Source organism: Xiphias gladius, chromosome 24 (assembly GCF_016859285.1).
Source record: "Xiphias gladius isolate SHS-SW01 ecotype Sanya breed wild chromosome 24, ASM1685928v1, whole genome shotgun sequence".
Taxonomy (NCBI): Eukaryota; Metazoa; Chordata; class Actinopteri; order Istiophoriformes; family Xiphiidae; genus Xiphias; species Xiphias gladius.
Window position 1 is genome coordinate 10,588,585 of NC_053423.1, and position 16,203 is coordinate 10,604,787.

General features: G+C 39.3%; 1 long non-coding RNA gene across 1 annotated transcript; it reads left to right on the forward strand.

Annotated features, from left to right (window-relative positions):
* The first annotated feature begins 9,721 nt into the window (after positions 1-9,721).
* Positions 9,722-12,372, forward strand: LOC120786535. Its single transcript, XR_005706729.1, has 3 exons — positions 9,722-9,862; positions 10,374-10,467; positions 12,116-12,372. It is a non-coding gene; the product is annotated as an uncharacterized LOC120786535 (long non-coding RNA).
* The last annotated feature ends 3,831 nt before the right edge of the window (positions 12,373-16,203 follow it).

Below are 16,203 nucleotides of genomic sequence, written 5' to 3' on the forward strand. Positions count from 1 at the left end.
ACATATTCTCCTGACAAAACTTTACTTTAGCAGACTGTTGGACTCTTTAAATCAGCAGCTGCAGTTTCAGAACCTCATATCCCATTTGCATGCATGGGAACGTGTCCTTTTTCCCCTGCCGTCCCCCCTCCTTGCATCCCCCCATCCACTTCCTGCTATCTCCAGGGCCAATCTAAAGCTGCGCCATTACGAGTCCTGTACTCGGTGTGTTGGCGGCCGATTTAGAACATCAACACCATCAATCAACCCGCCGATTGGGCCAACCAGCTGTCTGAACCGTCCTGTCCCACTGCCGGACAATTTGTCATCCAACAAGGCCAAGCTGCATTCACGTAACTACACCCAAACCTTTCTTCTCTTTGTCTCACCCCTTGCTAAAAACCTCTTTTGATGACTTTTTGACTCTCCCTCTCAACTACTTCCCTGATGCCTCGACATCTCCACTCACAACAACCTCTTTACCAAAAGCTTTACAATTGTTTTCTTTCTGTTGAGGATATTTGAACACTTATTGACAGCCATGGGACTTGGCTCATTTTGGTTTGTCTTGACTGATGGTTTGGTTTCTGTTTGCAAGAGTAGCAGCTTGTTTTATTCACTGTTTTGGCCATTAATTTTGCTGGAAAAATAAGCTGTGCATTAGCCATAGCAAATGTTTCCCGTTTTGCTTTATTTGGTTTGCTGTGGTGGGTCATTATCCACCAAAATATATGGGCCACAAATAAACAAAAAAATAAACGTGCAATGGAGAAACCATGAGTCATAGTTCTATAAAACATTGGTTATGGCTATCCTGCTCACATAAACTATGCAAATATTTTATTTTTATGTATGCTTCCTGTATACTTGAGCAATAATAATAGAGTAGAACAGACTTTATATGTCCATAAAAGTCACAGATACGGTCGATAAAAAGCAAGGCTTTTCCCAAGCTAATAAAACAGAAAAGAGATTTATCTTTCAAATTCATGCCATCAGTTAATTTGCAAAAACAAACAGATTGCAGCTTTTTCAAATTAAATTACTGTATTATTTTATAAATTCTAACTAGAAATGTGAATTACTGCAGCTATAGATATGAAAAATGGCTTTCATAAATTCCCTGTAACAATGATGTCATGGATTCCTCATCACCCCCATAGCTCATAACACACACACACACACACACTTGCAGACACACACACTTCCCTTCTTAATTGCTCAGTGTTCACTGCTTTGCCTTATTTCTTCATTGCTCTCACTCTCCAAGCCAGCTGAGAGGCCCCTGGGGGCACTGTGGGGGCCTTAGAGTTGTCCAAACACCCCAAATGAAGGTCTGGGGAAGTTCCTTGCTCTTTTGTCTCTGCAGTCTCCGCCAGGGGAACAAGTGCAGCACAGTGCGCACACTTGGGAGTGTGTCTGCTGGGGTCATGATATGGCTGCTCGGCGGTCCCTCTCAGTCACGCTACCATTTCTCCCCTTAGCACCCCACTGCCCTGGACAGCCAAGAAAGCTGGCCACAGCTGCACAACTGGCTGCCCTTTACCAGTTCAATCAGCTAAGGTCAGCAACAATCAAGCAGTGATGATGCACATCTGTGTGTCTGTGTGCGCAGGCAGGAAGGTATTGAGCAGCATGCCCTCTCTGAATTCTTTAAATAAAATGGTAATGTATCTCCCATTACACACACACTTGTACAAACATACAGGCAACTGTGTACTCACTTACAGTACACACAAAAAAATCAGGTTGTTGCAGTCTGCAGAAGGCGAGAGCTGTGTTAAATTTAGATGATCGACTTTCAAGTGTGTGCAAGGGATTAACAAGAGTCTGCAAAAAATCACAGTTGACACTTCCAAATTTGTGAGTGAAAATTATTTCTGCTAAACAGAACCATGCACCAAAAACTGGGCGGCTTTTTACATGGTGGCATGCAACTTTATTTGCCTGTAAATAATTTTCCAACATCCCATTCAAGAATTGGAGCGTTTGATTTTGGCTTTATAGGAGCATGTTTTACAAATGCTACACAGGCCAAGAGAAACTGTACCTGGCAGTCATATTGAAAAAGGCTTTCCTCACCTTCTCTCAGTATTAATGAGCCCAGAAAAAGTTAGCATTCAAAGCCAAAATAGATTATATACAGTGTGATGCAGCTGCCAAACAAATTGCATGACAAACATTAGTACAAATACTGCTGAAAAGATACTGGAGGGAATTACATCACATTACACAGAGACTGGTTATAACAATTAATGTTTTAAAATATTTCGGTCAATATGATTAATTGAAAATGCAAGCAGAAAATTTATAGAAACATTACAAAATGTTTCTGGCTTTGTGAGCTATGTGATATTTCTGCATTTAATCATGTACTTCCAGTTGCCACTTGTGTGGTGTTCTTTGGATACCTAGAAGAAGAATGTGTTTAGGGGCATGGGGGAGCGATTGGGGTGAAATTATAACAAGCATAAATTGGACCCTTGGCTTTGGCCTTTCTTTGAAAAACCTTAATGACAAATTACCACTTTCCCTTTCACCTCCTAGTGTTTCATCTAAGCTCTACACGATACTGCAGTGCCACATCATAGGCTGAGCCACTTAGGGCTCGCCCATAGCCATATTCACAAAAAAACATTTTTGGTTTTATGCCTGCCTGGACTTCAGTGCTAAACTGACTTTTAACTCTTACCGCTGGCTGTTACAGCAATTTGAAAATACAGACTGGCAAAGTATGTGGGAACTGTGGTGGTTTGTTGTGGTGGGAAGACGCAATCTGGTTTAAATGATAAATCATAGTCTTACGGTCTAACACTTTCCCCCTTGTCTGAATTCTGTGTATGTGTCTAAGAATCAAACCAAGGAAATATTACGAAAGTACATGTATGTGGGATAAATTGTGGCCTTACTCTATGCTTAATTTAAGATGTTTCTTTTTTCTTTTCCTTCCTGAATCTAGAGAAATTGATAATGAACAGACGCACTGTGAATCTCGGTGAATTAAATCATTGAAGGAGAAGAAACAATTAGCGAACAGTAATGACTTTACCAAAGGGGGGGGGGGGTTCAATGCCTAGTCTTGCATATCTTCCTCTCTGTTTTATCATTAACTTCCTCAATACAAAAACAATACCTGTGAAGGGAATCTAAATTGATACCAAGGGGGTAAAGTTAACAAGGACTGAAAAAGCTTAATTAAAAATTTAGACTTCACATAGTCCTATCTTGTGGACAAGTTGGATTGTTAACATACAAATTCAAAAAACATGTTAAACTTTGCTTGGTTTGTTTTAATAAAGTGCTTATAATTACATCTCTTTACCTGACCGGGCTGAACAAACACACAACCCTTGACTTTAGTGCAGAAGAGAGGATTGTGTCTTATTCACAACATGAAACCACAATCAGACCCCCAGACCCGCCTGATGGCTGAGGGGATGCCAAAGCTAAATCCAAGTCCAGGTGACCACCGGCGGTCCCTGTCTGCAGCCTTGTCTTGAGGGTCTAACTACTTAATAAGTGGCTGTCCCAGGTTTCCTGGACATAGTCCAGACCCACAGAGGCCCCCTTCGAAAGGACGCCCAAAAGCATAAGGAGAGCTTCATTTATCAATCAGACCAATCACAGACTTTTCCGGGGCTAGGGACGGCCACATGTTGGGGATTAGGTGCATGGAATTCAGTACAACCAAACTGTGCAGAGTTAGTCGGTTAGAGATTATAGCAAATCAACAATGAAAAGAGTTGGATTATGTTACTGTTGCAGCTGGATCAATGTGCTTTGGGTAAATTCAAGACACTTTAAAGTAAAACTATGTAATTTTTTGTAACAGTGGCCACAAATGACAATAGAGGCCAATGCTGAATGTGAATGTCAAAATTACTATTTAGCATTTCACTAAAATGCCAAGTTATTGTAACAGTAGCGGTTAGAAGAATAGAATACTCATATAGTCAGCAAAGCAAAGAAAGCATTTTTAAATATACCTAAATTTTGCTAACGTTAGCCACCATAAGCTACTGGTCATACCAGGCCAAGTGTGGCTGTAACAGCAAAACCCCTCAGTGCATTAAATTGAGCAATGGTGCATTTCATTGCGTATGAAGACAGCCAAAGTTACATAGCAAAAGCAAAAAAGCTAAAATTGCATAGTCCTACTTTTAAGCATCTATAGGCTTATATGTACATTGATGTACCTGGCAGCATTAATTCCAAACTTGTTTGCAGTTTAGGATGATCAAACGTGCAAATGGGCACACATCATTCACAGTTCCCACGTCACATCCACAGCATCACAACTCAAATGTCTGAGTAGTGTGACATCACTGCATTACAAATAAGGTTCATTTGAAAGCTCGGAGTAGATAATTATTGCTACCCAGCCGGCACACAAGCTGCGAGCTGTGCAATTGATTTAGAACTCGGCAGAGAGCATTGAGCAGTCACCGTCACCTCTGGCAGGTTGTGTCACTCCTTCTCATTTCCATCTCTGCACACAGATGACAGACGAGGCTCTGACAGGTGTCAGGGAAGAGCAGAGCAGGCCTTGTCACTCATTCACTGAACCCCCCACTGTTGAGGACACGCGCACTTTGACATACCATGACTATAACTAGAGAAAGAGGGAGGTGTGTCTGTTTCTGTGTTTGATAGATAGAGAAATAGAAAATGTCTAGCGAGAGGCAAAGGGAGAAAATGAGAGAAAAAAGAGACATGGGTGATGAGATAGATATAGATGCAACAAACAATATATAACGATCCCCTTAAAATATCAACCAGAGAAAAATATTGAAGTGTATAAAGTCTGGAGGAAGGGAGACATATGTGTTGGGCACACTGGCAGAGAACTGAAGGCTTTTCAAAAGCAAAAAGGTTAGAAATCCAGGTAGCCAGCATTTCTCAGCGGACATGTGACATGTGTCATCTCTCACAAAGCCCTTCTGGTGGCTCTTATCTTGGGACATGTCACAGCACAATAGATTCACTTTAGGCCTAAATCAGCAAAGGCTCAATAAGCATGATGGAGAGAGCACATGAATCATTTTACTCACATGTCTAGCTTGGCCTAAATGATAAGAATTGTACCAATATTATTTTTCAAAAAAAAAAAGATTAATGAACTAAAAACATTCACGAGGGGAATTATAAAACATCATGGAGCACTGTAATTTGAATATACTTGTATATACAGTATGTGTAATATTATATATATGTGGGTTTCATTACTTAATTCATCTGTAATTTATTTGCAGCAGTCAATGAAAATATGTTTCAATTCACCATGCACCATTGCCAAAGAAATTAACTATGATTGTCAAAGAGGACAGCTTAAGCTAATGACTTAGTGTCAGCATGAGGACAGACTTTGCAGATAATGGGTACTTCCAATAAGAGTGCTTTTCACAGAGGGGGTTATCACCTATGGTAAGAGTGTGTGAGTGCTTTTCACGTACAGTATAGGTCCATGGCATTGGACCATGGACAAAGAGGTAGTGCACTATTAGCACACATTACTGGAAATAAATTAGCATGTAATTTTATGATTTTATTAAATGATATTTTGGGGGTCTAAAAGTACAGCGGCTGTAAATGTGATTGAAAGTGTTTTGAGCGGTGGCATTATCATGCATTTATGCAAAAAAATTAAAAAGCTAAAGTAGTTTACATTGCCTGTGAGTGGAATTTGTACTACATAACTGTTGGTTACAAAATTCAACTGTGTTTGGCAAAGAAATATTGTGAATATTGTGAATAATATGCTGTTTATTCCTCGCCTATAGACAGTCTAGATCCACCAATAGAGGTGTCATTGTTCCTCAACTCTAGATTTCAACTAGGGGCTCAGGCAAAATGGAGCTAGACCCCCCATATTTCATTTCTCCCTCGCTGATAGCATTTATCAGCAGTGTCCTGATAAAAACAAAATATGCAACTTAAGCCCGAGCAGGGCTAAGCCGCCGAGGTGGACAGGATTACCTGGAGGCTAGCTGGGACAGGCATCAGATTGTACTGTCATAAAGGGCCATTAGCCTCTTGGCAAACTGTACCTCAAGCCCAAGATGACAGAGCTTTTCAAGACGGACAGGGAGGAAAATATGGAACTTAAATTCGTCATGATAGACATCTCAATGAATGAGACCCCCAGAGAAATGTATCTGTTAAGTAAAATAAACAAAAAGATCCTTTCTTTTTTCATTTTTAAATTCATTTCATGACTAAAGGATTTAAAGTTTCTTCATGTAATAATCAATATCCACTGTTCTCTACTGGATGTAAGGATTCATATGAAAAGAGAGACTGGGTTACCACACAACACACAATGGAGTAGACTTACTGACTGGCTGGGATTAAATTTAATACAGGATCTTGACAGACATATCCTGGAAGCATATCACTCTCTGCAAATTTCCTAGGAGCAAAGCTTACATGTTTTTTCTTGGATTTCCGTCATTAATTGGTTACTTAAGTCCCCTTAATCCATGATGTTCACTTTCTTGTATGTCTTATGGCATTTTCTTTAAGCTCATATATCTCAATACCTTGTTGCCTTAATACCACACAGCTCTGAGAACAAAATTAAACTCAAACTAAACTTTCTAAGGTATGCACATGCTCAGTTTTGAGTGGTACAATAGGAAGCCTCCATTTTAAGGCAGGGAAAAATGACAATGCAAAGTGTAATTGCAGGGAAGGGGTTGTTTAGACCAAGTGTCGGCAGGTATAGCAAGTAAACCAGACTAGACTACTATACTTTCTAGACTAGACAACACAGCAGACAGCCAGCTGTCTTCCTATATACTGTCACTTTGTCTGACATGTGGAAGAAGAGGTCTTGTCTGTTATCTCTGGGAGGTGATCTGGATTATTTGGTGACACCCATACACACTTCTGTCTTCTCTCTCAAATCCCACCCATTTTCATCCATCTACCTCTCGCTTCACACCACCTGAAGGCCATGTGACTGTGCCGGGTGTGGGGGGAAGACTGTCAGACTGGCTGGGCAGGCTTCAGCGGGACTGGTCCTCTGTGTCCCCTGTCTTTCTCTCTCTGTGTACTTATAGCGGCCGGCAACCTGTCCTTTCCCAGAGGGCTTTGTGAAAGGACAGAAATGTGATGCTGCTACTCAGACCCAAGCTGTGGTGGAGTCTGTCTGCGGTGGCCATGTTGTATCTCCCGTCAATGAGAAAGCCCCCCCCAACCTCAATTTTCCCTGAGTAGGGAGACTCCAGGCGCCAGGCTCGGTGTAACTGCAGTCTCAGGTATGCTGGATGGACATTGCAGCAACTTCCCAGGCTTTCACCTGTACTTGAGACTGAGTGATGTGGGCAAAAAAAGCAGCTCTACCTCAAACCAAAGCAGTCCATCATTCATAAACCAAATAACTCAATAACTAAACACATGAATGAAATTGCCTCTCCTGCTGCCATTATAGCTTATAGTCTAATTAACTTTGATAACACCCAACATTTAAATGTTATATTGTCTTTAACCCTTTGACTGTCTTCTCTACCGTTTGCTAGAGCATATTTTAAGTTGTGACATCTTGTTGAAAAATTGGGTGTTACCTAGCCTGACTGATCATCTCCAGCAACTTGCTGAATTATGTTAGGCCAAAAAATCCATACCTTTTCATGTGGCTTCCTTTCTGGGGGCTTACTGAACAGGTTTAAATAAAAAAAAAAAAAAAAACACGCTCAACCAATTACTAGAGATGTCCATAAATGGTGAAGCTAAAAATGTTTTAGAAAAGTAGAATATTGCCATCAACAACCAATACAACTTTTTCTGATTATAAACGCTTTCCGATATGATAAATCGTAATATTATTCCATTGTTATATCAAGCGTTTGGAAAATATACATTTATATTTGTGTGCGTGTGTGTGTGTGTGTGCTCTGTTTCTATTGCATTTTTTATTGCTTTTTGCTGGGTGAGACAAAAAAAATGGTGGCACACACTTATTCTGTTGCCAGGCTTGTTTTTAGTCTTGCTCTGAGAGCAGATAATAACTAAAGAGCAAGCTTTTGATAGGTAGAGATACAAAAAATACCCATAAGCATGCCACCTCTTCCTTCACCCATTACTTCTAATGAAAACAGTATTTTCAGTTGTTTTAATTGGTAAAATATATTGTAACTTGTGTGCAGGATCTTTTCCTTTAGTTTTAGTTAAAACCCATTGCTTTACACATGTGTTTCTACATCAAACTGCAATGAGGCCATTTAAACACAGGGGCATTAACGTCCTGCACTCTCTCCACGTCTTGTTCCCCTTTCCTGCAAATGTTGTGGCATTGTCATATGTAAAGGCTTAGGATGATTACAAAATAATTTGAAAATAGAATAAGTACGCAGACCCTAACTTGAGGTTTGCTCCATCTGTCAACATATGACAGCTGCAGAGCAATTTTCATTGTGGTACAAGTGGTTTTGTGGTAAATGTGCGCTCTCATTTATCTAAAATGCATCCTAAGCTGTGGCTAACGCTTCATTATTTGAGCAGGCCACATGGGTTACAATGTGCATTTGTTCCCAAATGAAAAATCTTTGCTGAAATTTGACTGACTTGAGTGCATATGTTTTGAGGGAAAAGAGGGCTGCTCGAGGCTTTTGTGGTAGTGTGGGAAAGAGAGTGTGTGTGGGAGAGAGAGAACCCTACAGGGAGAAATACAGAGAGGCAGAGAGAAAGAATGTTCTGTTTTCCAAAATATTTGCAAGTGTTTTCTAAGCAATGCTCCACCTTTTCAATGTCAAACCGCTGTTATTGTAAACCATCCATGCTGAATACAGGGAAACAAGCAAGCAGATGCTTCACAGTAGCCCTAGCTATATCTATAAAGCACTATACTAATTAAGGTCTGGTCTGCATACCATTTTAAATGTCTTCATCTACAACAAAGAAGTACAACAAATGTAATAAAAATACACAAACTTTGTACAAAGCAAGGGACTTCAGGGGATATTTAGTCCATTGAATGCATTCATTACAGTCAATGTTAAAGTAGACATCCATCCATTTATCTTTTAAGCTCTTTTGCTCTTCACACCTTTAACTAAGGTGCCACACTGTTAGCGCTCAGACTTATAGATTTTCATGCATATCCAATGCATCTACAGCTGCACAATGAGAGCTGGTAAAGTGACATCAGGTAGGCCACTTGATGTCCGGAATTATTTTACAGTTTAATAATGATAACACTGATACTTAGAGCTAAAAGTCATAGACAGGAATTTTTTAACACTTCAGAGTCAGTTTGTTAGGAATATAGTAATGGTAATACATAATATGTAGTAACAGTGAGCAAGTTGGGAACCTCACAGGTATTTTCAACCTAGAACTTTAAATAGGGCAACCTTTATAGCTTGAAAAACATGTGAAAAATTATATTTATATTTTATATATCCAAAGCTCATCTGGATAAAATGGTTCATGTATCCATCACAACCAAGTCAGACTATTGTAATTCCCTCTTTGAAACCTTTACTATTTTTTCCAGCTTGATGATAAGTTACTGTATGTGCGTGTCTGACTGTGTGTCTGTCTGTGTCAGTGCTGTCTGAGCAGTGCATGTGGGTTCTTTACTGCCTTTGTAAATGCAATGTAATGTAAATCACAGTGAGTTTCTTTGTAATGAAAAGGGCCACGTGAAGAAAAATTGCCTCACCTCGCCTTGCTGTAGAATGACTGCTGCGCTGGCCTGCGCAGTTAACGCAGTCGCTACCCGCTTGAACAGCTTCGACGTCGCGCAATTCCTGCGCAGGACAGTCGTTCATTAGGAAACAGCAACACAGCGGCAGGACAGCCAACATGTCAGACAAGAAACAGACCGTGGATCTGGGTTTACTGGAGGAGGATGATGAGTTTGAAGAGTTCCCAGCCGAGGGTAAATAATGCACATATTATTTAAAGTCATATTGCTCTTGTTTTCTTTTTACCAATCGTCAGTAATTGTTGGATTTTTCGGTGCTTGGCCCTGCAGCAGTGACTCAGCTAGCCAGGCCATGTTAGCATTAGCATTAGCATTAGAATAACACGCCACAGTCAGCGGATTTACCTGGCTAAATTGGTTGATTTCATGGAGCTCCCTGTCTATCGATGTGCCAGTAATCATGTTGTTAATATTCCACAGTTACTTTTCAACTATTTTGCCAGCGTATGTACTCTGGCTTTTTTGCTAACGTTTGCTAGCTGGCTAGCCTAAGGGTAATGTAGCGTTAAACCAACAAGCTAATGTGTTAGCAGCTCAGGTAAACAGTTGAAGAATACTTTCACACCTAATGTCTTTGAGATTTATGTGAGTTATTTGACAGTTTCAGACTATGCTTTTAATAGAGGATTTGTGTGCTTAGTTGTATAAGGTTGATGATTATTTGGTTCCACTGTCTAAACACCAGATTGGACGGGGCTGGATGAAGATGAAGATGCTCATGTGTGGGAAGATAACTGGGATGATGACAATGTAGAAGATGATTTCTCAAATCAACTGAGGTAATCAGAAAATACCTGAATTAACCATGTGTAGCTACACCCCCTGTAGCCTGCCAGTGTATCCAATACGTAGTTGGTTTGGTTTGGTTTATAATCATAAATACATTGACTTAGGGAACTCATTTATATATGTCGTTCGTGATGTGAGATGAGTTTATTATGCCATTCACACAGGCCAAATTCCCTTACATAAAATAGAGAAAATGAAATGCACACAGCTCCTTGATAAATTTTGTGACATACACCATCAAAGTGATCATCATGTAATTGCAAAGACATTTAGACTAGCCTTCCTTTCAACTATCTATACTACTGTTTACGTCTTTGTAAGATTTTCCATACTCCACCATTAGCTACTCTGGATTCATTTGTTTATATAATATTTACTGTGGTGTGTCTCATTACTGAGGGGACATGATTAAATTTGTCGCGCTGTGGTTTTTCTTTAAACGTGCGTTATCAACAAACAAGTGTGAGAGTGAGAAAACAAGCACTGTAAGAATATTTGTGCATATAATTGCAGTTCATGTTATGTCACTTTTCCTTGTCTTTGCAAAAGTGTTTTCCAAAAAACTACACTTTCTGACAGGATTACTAAGAGGGTGTCTCGCTGATCATGATATATTGTGCTCAGCCTCATATTTTTGACACAGTTGTTACTTAAAGAAGCAAACTTTTGTCTGGACATAGCTCGAATATTTTTATTTTTTTTTACCATCATAGAAGTTGGGGAATATTAATGTAAATTCATCATTTTTATAATTAATGTAAGATTTCATTCTTGAACTATTCATATTTTCAGCAGCAGTCAGTGCCTCAACAGCTACAATTATGACTCATATTCTTTTCAAAATAGTGACTGTAAAGTGACACATTTTTTTTTTTTTATTATTATACTTAATTATGAACTCTTGAAATATACTCCGAATGAAACTAGGAATTGAATTTCCATTGCACAGCATGTCGTTTATTCAAAGATGGAGGAAAATGTTCTCTATTATACAGTTTGAATTGTAGAACAAGGACTCTACACAACATCAAAATGCCTTGTAAGAAGCTAATCATTGCAGATTTATGTTTTACTAAAATTCCTGAATCTTTAAATTTTGAAGTTGGAGTAACCAGTTTTGCGTTTGACTTTCCTTGTTTTTTGCATATTTTTCTTTTGTTTTTTTGTATGTGAGACAAATTCAGTGTCCAGTGTCAAAAAGTGACATTATCTTTATTTTAGCAGTGTTTTATAGAGTTTTGCATTATACATCAAAGTTATCATCATAGGATCTGTTCTGCTTTAAAGGCTTACTCTCACACTTATTGAATAATCAATAACTTGATAGATAAGTGGCTGGTCTGTTTTTATCTGAGTACACTTCTGACAGTAATATACTATTGTTTTATTTAGGCCAATTATGACAGCTATGCTATTAAGTTGTTTCTTAAAGATATCATTATTGTTAAAGGGCATAACTGCCATATATGTGTAATCATCAAATCCATAGCTGCACGCATTATGCAATATTTATTTATTTTTTTTCACTCCCATCTCTTAATGGTTCTTACAATCAATAGAGGGTACTTATGGCTCAACCACCCACCTGTAATCATCTCTACTGACTTGGTCTTTCTATTTTCCTTTTCCTCCCTGCAGAGCGGAGCTGGAAAAACATGGTTACAAAATGGAGACGTCATAGTGGCTTACAAGGCCTTTCAGTGTGTGATGACATTGGATATGGACATTTATATTTGAATATTACTGGTTGACCACACACCAACGGAAGAGATTTGAGGATGTTAATTTGTTTCTTTTTTTTTGTAAGAAATATTGATAAAAAGTAAAGTGTTTGGACAAAAACAGTTTGTGTGTTTTTACTGTACAACTATACTGCAAATATTTAGACAATGACATTTACAGATAATAAATTTGCTGATGTTTATGTGCTACATTAGTGCTTATTTTACTTTTTCATTTTTTTTATTTAAGCTTAATAATACTGAATCTGATCTACAAAAGAGTCTTAGTCATCTAACTTGAAGAAACTGGATTGCAGTTCTTCTTTATTAATCATAGGAACATTACTGAAATTAAGTAAGCGCTGATGTTGAATGAATACATCATAATTGCCTTCATATTTCCAATTCATGCAGCATAACCACTGGCTAATTTTAACTGATGCTTGAATGCTCATTAGCAGAGATGTACCTCTCATCCTTGTTTTGCCTAGTCCTTAGACTGCTCTTATTCTTTGATAAATAAAATGAATCAAAAACTTTAAAGTTATTAGTTTATGTATGGAAGATGAAATGGGGTTTGGCTACAATACAAAAACTCTGAATTGTAGATAAAGAACTGTTGATCTCCTCAGAAGCACAGCTGCCAAGTCAACATGGACTACTTGTAATGGACGGCTTGTTATTGCCCTCTGACACATTGTTCATTTATTTTTGAACTATTGCTAACAGAATTTATCTGAGATATTCCTGATTGTTTTGTAGCAACCATACTTTTATGTATGGCTTTGTTTATTCAAACTGTCAAAGAGATGTCTGCATGTGACAGAAAGAGGGTGAACATAAGAGGAAATGGAGGTGTACATAAGCTGTGTGCAGGGGAAGTGCACACAATGCAAACAAGTCTAAGTGTTTGTGATGCATGCTGCACACAAACAGAGGCAGTTCCTCCGCACTGTGCTGTATAACATCCCCCTTCCCTCTCAGCCCCACAGCACTGGGTCGAGTCCCTGAAGGAGAGATTATCCACTGCCGTGTTTGTCAGAGGCAGGGAGGGGGTCTCAGCATGGGGTCTCCCAGCCTGCCTTGCCTGGGCCTGCCCCTACTGCCAGCCAAGCCCTTCTCTTCCGCTTGGCACAGCGGGGACTCTCATACTGTACCAGAGGCCAATTTATCCCCGCCATACTCCCCCTGGCAAAATGATTTCTCTCAGTGTTTTGTCGACTCTCAGTCCCAGGGTCCTAATGAGGTGAAATGGATGCCAGTAAGACCAAGGCTACAGGAGCAGTTTTCAACCTGAAAACAGCATCTATCCTCGGCTTGTAGAAGCGGAAAGTAACCTAAATATATTTAATCAAATACAGTTCCGTACAGTTTTTGTACTTGAGTGTTTCCATTTTGTGCAACTTTTACTCATTTGAGATGGAAATGTATGTTTTAATGCACCATATTTATCCAGTTTATGTAGCTTTATATGTGACAGAAATGCTAGCTTCACAGAAATATTGGTACACTGTTAAAGTTATGCATTTTATGAAGACCTTTCTGTATGTCCTGAAATTAAGCCATATAAGTCTTATTTTCTTAAAACGTAAAAAAAATCTCTCAGTATACATCAAGAGACTTAAAACCTGTTTTCCAAAACAAATCAAGAATTTTCCAGAAATTAATGTCTATATCTTGAAACAGAATAAGACAGGACACTGCATTAGAAATATGAAACTTAATTCAGCAAAATACCTGAAACGAGATGATTTGAATGGGAAACGAGCAGAACTATTCCTACTGCATTGGCATACTTCTTTCACTTGTATTAAGAAAATTAGACTTTAACGACTCAAATTATCACATAAAAAATAACCCTTTGCAGTGTAAAATATTTTTCAACACAATTGTAGTTACTTTATACAAGATCGCAAATTAAGCCAAGCACTAGTTACGTGTGTCCTTTCATATTACTTCCTGCTTCGAAAGGGTACAACATCACAAGTATATGTATGGAGTATTTTGGCCAGTTTCTTTCAACATTACAAATATTATAACCTGTAATGCAACAAAAGTGATGTTTCCTAATGAGGTGACATTTTATTACATTTGATAACATCAAATATTTATTGACTTTATATGTAGTAAAATTTGGATGCAGCCAGGCTTTTATTGTTTCATTATTCTAGCTTTCCCCTCGTGGTGCTGATTTACCGGCACTATTTGATGTTTTGCATCTTTTTTCATATTTGGAAAGAGTTATTCTGCACTTCAAAGTGTTATACTCAGATTTTGGCATTAAAGGCTGGAAAAGGTAGAAGTGTAAATCTGTTTGCTCAGGTCAAGCGTTTAAATGTTGGCAACTGAAAGCATGCTGACAAACATCTGACAGTCTCTCGTTCTCTTCCGGGAAAATACAGAATCCCTGTTTATTAGTTGTTATTATCCTATTCAGCTGCATATTACAGCCCAACAGCTCTCCGGAGTACACACCCCATACTGCGTTTGAAAGACAATGCTCCAGCTCCTACTGATATATGTCAATAAAGAAAATAAACATTTTGTTGGCACATACTACAGGAAATAAAGCAAGTTCACATGTTCACCAAGTGAACTTGAAAAGCTTTGGCTCATACATATGGGATATTCAGACCTGTTTATACCCTTGAAACTAAGGGCCTTGGGCCAGATGATTATTCTAAGTGTTTGGAAGTCAGTGAAGTGAGAAAATCGGTAAGTGAGAGCAACAGAGGAGGACCTGTGACCATTTTGTTTGTGCTGAGAGCGTAAGATTGGTCCCTTGTGTTTGATGCTGTGAGGGCCTTCGTGGGCCCTCAGTATTCAACCTCACACAGATCACTGGGCTTTTCAGTGTCTCTGCACTAGTTCTTCTTTGAAAGCATTTAGTCATGACTGTAATTTGTGTGAGCATTCTTGCTTTTCTTTGTGACCCACATGATTCAGCTTGACATGTATTGACTGACTTCAGGAGAACTGAATAAAAATCTGCTCGGTGATTATATTAGATTAGTATTTTTTGACACGTGAAGGCTGTGTTTTCAATCTTTTAAACAGTGGATTTCTTTTTTAAAGAACATTTCACTGTCCTTGTGTAAGTAATGGAAACTTTGGTCTTCATACAGAAATCCAAGACATATAACTCTTTCACCAGATTATTTTGTGGATCAGTCTAATTTGGAACTACTGAACACAGCAAATTCTGTAAACTGATTTTTGTCTCTCTGAAAGCCCAGATTCCTTGAAAAGCATTTTCTTATTTGCAAATCGTTTTCCCTCTGCCCACACAGTTCTGAGACCACATGACTTCATGCAGCAGAGCAGTCAATGGAACTGTGGCGAGCCCTATTTCATAATACTTCATGTTGGGAGATGGCAGATCTATTGTTCTCAAGGCCCACGGGCCTGTGGGCGAGAGTCCCTGCTGTGTCTACACTGAAGAAACACACCAGCCTCCCAGGCTATATTTTCCTCTCTTTTCTGCAGACACTGGATGTTACTGTGGTCTTTCCAGCTCTCTCCCCACCGCTGCAGGCCGTGCTCTCTCTGCTTCTCCCCTCTCCAATCCCTTCACCACCGAGCCAGGCTGAAGACGAAGCTGTCGCTGCACAGCTAGGAAGCATGCAGCTGCTACTATAATAGCCCTAATTGCACGTTTCTTTTGTTGGGCTGAAATTAGCGGTGGGGTTACAATACTACTACTAAAACCCCCAAAACCTCCAAGTAAAGATGGAGAGGAGAGAGTTAAAAAAAAAAAAGACACTCGGGTGGGTTCACCAGTGAGACTGCCAACCCACCGCCGAATGGCCCACACCTGCAAGCTCGCACCCCCGCTAAAGTAAACAAAGATAATAAGGTATAATTACTTTAGAAAATAATAACGAGGAGCAACCCTCCAGTCCCCCCTACTCCCTGTGACAAAGGGCTGCCTGTTTATTGTGGGAGGTGAAACAGCCCCAAAGCAGGCCTTCGAGTGCCCTATCAAAAGACCTGAGGGTCCTACTG